The sequence below is a fragment of the Bos mutus genome, chromosome 14, assembly GCF_027580195.1.
Source record: "Bos mutus isolate GX-2022 chromosome 14, NWIPB_WYAK_1.1, whole genome shotgun sequence".
Lineage (NCBI taxonomy): Eukaryota > Metazoa > Chordata > Mammalia > Artiodactyla > Bovidae > Bos > Bos mutus.
The window spans coordinates 38,516,132-38,522,120 of NC_091630.1; the positions used below are offsets into that span (position 1 = coordinate 38,516,132).

General features: G+C 38.2%; 1 pseudogene; it reads left to right on the forward strand.

The window, feature by feature from the left end:
• Positions 1-481: 481 nt before the first annotated feature.
• On the forward strand, positions 482-800 carry LOC102284795 (ATP synthase subunit g, mitochondrial pseudogene; annotated as a pseudogene).
• The last annotated feature ends 5,189 nt before the right edge of the window (positions 801-5,989 follow it).

Here is a 5,989-nt window from a genome sequence, read left to right on the forward strand (position 1 = left end):
TTCTCACTAAGCAGCTAATAGTCTTAAACATGTTTATTTTTATGTACAGATTTCTTCAGCTGTTGAAATCAAGCACAATTTAATTAACTTGTATTGGTAAATGGCTTTCTGCTTGAATAACAAATCACTCTGAAACTTACTTTGATTGCAGCCCCATTTTCATTTTTTTATTTTTGTACAGAAATTTTGCGTGATGAGATATTCTGTGTTAAAATTAAAATTATCTATTTTTCTGACTGTGGCTTTCCTGTGAATTAAAATATTGTTACGAAGGCTGGGCCTACTAATGCCTATATATATTGTATTCTTGTAGCACAGCTATCAAGTCCTTGTATAATATACAAAATTTTTTGCCATATAATAACAAAATCATCCATATTCCACTTTCCCTTAAAATGTGACATTCAAAACCTCCTTTTCACTTCCAGATGGGTGACACTCAAGCAGCCAGTTGGGGTGGCAGACTTTCTGTCCTAGAACCATGACGCTGTTTGTCTGTAACATTTCAGAGAAGGTCCCAGCACTGGTCAACGCTCCTGTGACTTACTTCCAAGCTTCAGCTGACCACATTTTGGCACTATGCCAAGGTTGACCTGGTTCCTCCAACCCCTGCTGAGATCCCTACAGCTATTCAGGCTTGAAAAAAATAATCAACAGTGCTCAAACTGGTAGCTTCCAACAGCTCACCATTAAGGAAGCTCTACTGAATGGTTTGGTGGTGACTGAGGTGTGGATGTGGTTTTACATTGGCAAGACAGTATATTTTAGGCAAGCATGGCATCTTTGGCTATGATGTTTGAAGATTGGTTTTTGACATGTGATTATATTTGCTATAGTATTCAAGTGTTCTTGGACCATGTACGAGCATACTGCTATTTGAATAAAATAAGATGGGCTTCCCTGGTGGCCCAGACAGTAAAGAATCTGCCAGCAATGAGGGAGACCTGGGTATAATCCCTGGGTGGGGAAGATCCCCTGGAGAAGAGAATGGCTACCCACTCCCATATTCTTGCCTGAAGAATTCCATGGACAGAGGAGCCTGGTGGGTTATGGTCTATGGGTTGCCAAGAGTAGGGCATGACTGAGCGACTAACACTTTCACTTTCAAGACAGTATGTCAAAAAAAAACCCCAACAACCTACTCTTCTTGTTTTGACATGATAGGTATGCTCTGGTAATAAATATAAATGTCCTGGTAAATCCTAAAGGAAATCAATCCTGAATATTCACTGGAAGGACTGATGCTGAGGCTGAAGCTCCAATCCTTTGGCTACCTGATGCGAAGAGCCAACTCATTGGAAAAGACCCTGACCCTGGGAAAGATTGAAGGCAGGAGGAGAAGGGCACAACAGAGGATGAAACCGTTGGATGGCATCACCAACTCAATGGACATGAGTTTGAGTTGGACATGACTGAGCCACTGAACAACGAGCAACAACAATAGTAATATGTGCTACACTTAAATGCTGTAGAGTTATAAGTGCATCGCTGTAAATTATCATGCATTGGGCAGCAATGAGAGCATTTCATGCACCCTCTGTTTCAATTACTCAACTCTGCAGTCATCACGTGAAAGCAACTATATATAATATATAAACAAGTGAGTATGTCTGCCTTCCAATATGACTATATTTATGGACACTAAAATTTGAATTTCATATAATTTTCATGCCTCATAAAATATTCTTCTTGTGGTTGTTTTCCAAACATTTTAAAGTGTTGTAAAACCCATTTTTAGCTCACAGGCCATAAACACTAGATGACTGGCCATATTTGGCCTATGGGTCAGTTTGTCAACCCTTGTTCTAAGTAATCCTGAATCATTTACAGTCTTCTTTCTCTGTTATTTCAGACCTCTCTGCCTTTGTACATTCTGAATCCCTCTCACTTGAATCTTCCTCCTCTCTACCTTTTCCTGATGTCATTTTCCAAGACACTGATAAATCATCACCTATTGTATTTTTTATGTGATTCAACAACTGTAGTTTCCATGTAATTCTGTGGTTACATTACTAAGTCCAGAAGTACAAATCAAAGATCAAGAATCTGTTACTTCACTCTTCCATAAGTCACATTAAAGTGAATCTGTTATTTATTTACATTGGCAAGATCGTATATTTTAGGCAAGCATGGCATCTTTGGCTATGATGTTTGAAGATTGGTTTTTGACATGTGATTATATTTGCTATAGTATTCAAGTGTTTTGTTTTGTTTTAAATAATTAACTAGAAGTTTCCCTGAGAGGACATATGAGGTTTCTGGCATCAGTGAGAAAGTACAGAAGAATATCATTTATACCTAAAGATTGTTATGAGAAATAAACAGCATCTAAAATGAACATTCTAAGCATAGAGAAGGCTGGTAATAAAACTCAGTTTCTTTTCTATTTCCTCCTCTGAAGATGTTCGATTTTAAGAGCAAACTGGTAAATGACCGTGCTCACGACCACAAACAAAATTCAGTTGCTGTGCAGTAAATGTGCATAGATTTTCTTATGCTGGTATCATCTTTATTACCTACTAGTTAGATTTCCCTGTGATCCCATTTCTATTTCTGTGATTAATACCTATTTTTCAAAATTATTTTGCTTTAATGGAAGGCCTTCAAAATATTTAGGAAGAAGAAAGGAGCATTTCCCATAAGAACTTCTTTAGATTACAATTCACATTTGTCACAGGCTTGTGGCAGATTGTAAAATATGTTATTGTTGTTTAGTTGCTAAGTCGTTTCCGACTCTTGTCATCCCATGGACTGTAGCCTGCCAGGCTCCTCTGTCCATGGGATTTCCCAGGCAAGAATACTGGAGTGAGTTGCCATTTCCTTCTCCAAGACTGTAAAATATAAGTACCTGTAAACATTTGCCGGGAACCATTGTTAAAGCTTTTGTTGTACAGTAAGTGCCCTACATATGAATGAGTTCCATTGTAAGAGAGCGTTCATAAGTCCAACAAAGTTAGCCTAGGTATCCAGCTAACAAAATTGGCTACATAGTACTGTACAGTAATAGGTGTATAATACTTTTCACACAAATAATATGTACATAAGAAAACAAATACAAAAAAATAAAGAAAACATTTTAAACCTTACAGTACAGTACCTTGAAAAGTACTATAGTACAGAACAACAGCTGGCATACTGGGGCTGGCATGCATGTTAGCATCTTTGAAAGTTTGCAACTTAAAGATTCATATGTAGGGGACTTACTGTATTGAAAGAAGTTAGTTCTTGGACTGTCAATGGATCCTGTGTTTCTCATGCTATAGAGTGAAAAACCAGGAAATTAAGGGTGCTGAGATTATTGTTATGCCAGAGAGAGCAGAAAGGATCTCATAGACTCTATAAGGGTAAGCAAGATTCCTCTGGCCAAAAATTAAATGAAAAAAGTTTAAAAAAAAAAAAACACCCAATCCCCACCCCTCCAAACCTCACATCTTCAAGAAAGGGGACTGGATTGAGTTCTAGCTAAAGTAACAGGTGAAATTAGATCAAGTGGTCCTTCCCTACTAAAACCTCTGCCCTCACCTCACCGGCCTCTGTGCTGCCACCATTATCATATAACTGCTCTGAGCAACCACATTCAAAAGTCTGACTACCTGCTTTTGCATTTCCTTTTTTACATTTCCGCCAACAATGCAATGCAAGGGGGTTCTCTTCCCCACACCCTCTCCAGCATTTATTGTTTGTAGATTTTTTGGATGATGGTGTGAGGTGATACCTCCGTGTAGTTTTGATTTGCATCTCTCTGATAACGAGTGACATTGAGCAGCTTTTCATTAGCCATCCGTCTGTCTTCTTTGGAGAAATGTCTATTTAGATCTTCTGCCCACTCTGCTTTGCAGTACTGAAGGAAGCCACACACTCTACCACTTAACTCTTAAATAACTGGAGCCCTGTCATATACATCAAAGTTTGAAAACCACTTCTTTACAAGATCTCTTATCTATCTCATCTCACCTAAGAAAGTCTCATTAAGCCTCAGAGACCCACTATTATGACTGTGGTCTCTGTATTTTCCTGTGAGAGGATCTGGGGCTGAATGAGGGAAAGCCCATTTCTTAGGGTTTTACTGGCAGTGTCAGCCAAGGGATGTTGTCTGCCTCAGGAACCACACGGAGATAATAGCACTGTTTTTGAATTGCATCTTCGTTACTTAAGGCCTTGGTATTTTCTTTGACCTTTCAGAATTTCAGTTCCTCCTCTGTAAGATGGGAGGCAGAAATCTCTATCTCAAGACTATAATAAAGATTAAACAATATTATGGTGTAAAGCACACAGGAGAGTGCCTGAAGCATGGTAGGCCGTCGCTATGAACAAGGTAAGCAGAAGCTGCAGGGCTGTCTTCTGTACCAAGGGAGCAGATAAACGCAGTTGGAAAGAACAGGTGGTAACAGTGGAAAGGAAACAGGCTGCCAATCCCCAGGGCTCAGAGAAGAAAGGAAAGAGGGCTTTGGGGAGCTGGCGAAAGACCCGGAATGTCCTTCGGGTTTTATGTTGGCAAGAAGCCTCAGCTGCCCACAGCTGCTCACCTACCAACTCTTTGGAATTTTAGATTTCAGGCACGAGATGATTTATATGGTTGCTCGAGAGTGGTAAGTAATGAAGAAACTAAGGGTTCATAAAATGACCAATTTAGTAAAACTTCTGGTTTTCCTTTCTTTGCTAGTGGTGCACTGCCAAGACCTCCAATCAAACTTGGCTCTGGGCTTCCCTGCTCTGTGCCCAGCAGCTCACTGGCGAGCTCTCTGTCTAGGTGATTAGCCCGTGGCCACACTGCTTATCGAGCTTTGCCCAGTCTTCTCCAGTGCGAATGCTCAGGGCTCTTCACTATGCAGTGAAAATAAACAGCAGTGTAAATGGTCTCCTGGCTACTCAATCCAAACCAATAAGGAAAACCTGCTTTACAAGCTTCCACTGAAACTTCTAGTAGAATAAGCAACTGATAATTCTACACCAAATGTCTGGCTTTTAGCCAGGACTAACAACTGTTCCCTTTTTGTAAGCCACATTCTGGTGACCATGGAGAGTCAAAATAGACATTTTGATTCTAGAGCAATTAAAAAAAAAGGTGAAATCACAGTGCCTTTATGCAAACTAACCATAGGTTTAGGATGAGGACAAAATTAGCTTAAAACCTTTAAAGAAATTGGTCAACTGCCAGTCAAACATTCTGTAAGAAAAAAAAAAAAGAGCTCAACAAAGTATTACTGTTTTTTAAATTGCTGGTGCTCATTGCTGTTAGATTTGGGTTGCCAGATTTAGCAAATAAAAATTCAGTGCCACTTCTCTTGCCATATGAGGTTGTGCCAAGAAGAAAGATACCTATGAACTAGGAAGTGGGTCTTCAATAGACCTCAAATCTGTCAGTGCCTTGGTCTTAGACTTCCCAGCCTCCGTAACTATGAGAAATAAATTTATACTGTTTATAAGCTAAAAATAAAAATTTTCAAAATTTAACAAGGTGCTCAGTTAAACTGGAATATCAAATAAACAACTAATAATTTTCTAGCATAAGGATGTCCCAAATATTACATAGGGCATATTTATGCTAAAAAAGTACTTATTGTTTATCTGATTCAAATTTAACTAGATGTTGTCTATTTTATCTGACAACCTTAATTTAGATGCATTTCCACTATGATGTCAAGAGATATGAGAAGGGCAGAGTAACACATAAAAATTCTGATGAGATAGTTAAACCTCTTTGCTAGGTCAAAAGATAATTCTGACATAATTCTTTTTGTCATTTGCCCTCTAATTAAGTTAATCTTATGTATTTCCACCAAGCTTTAAAGTTAGAATTTTTATTGTTTTTTTAATATGTGTGAGGGAAAGAATTAATATGTATTGAGTATTTACAAGATGCCAAGCATTTTTCTAGGCACTTTAGATATCATTTATATTACTAAAAAAATTATTTTGCTATATAATTTCAATTTGAAAGTACTCAGCAGGGTAAAAATATTATCATCTGAATGGATCTTTGTAATAT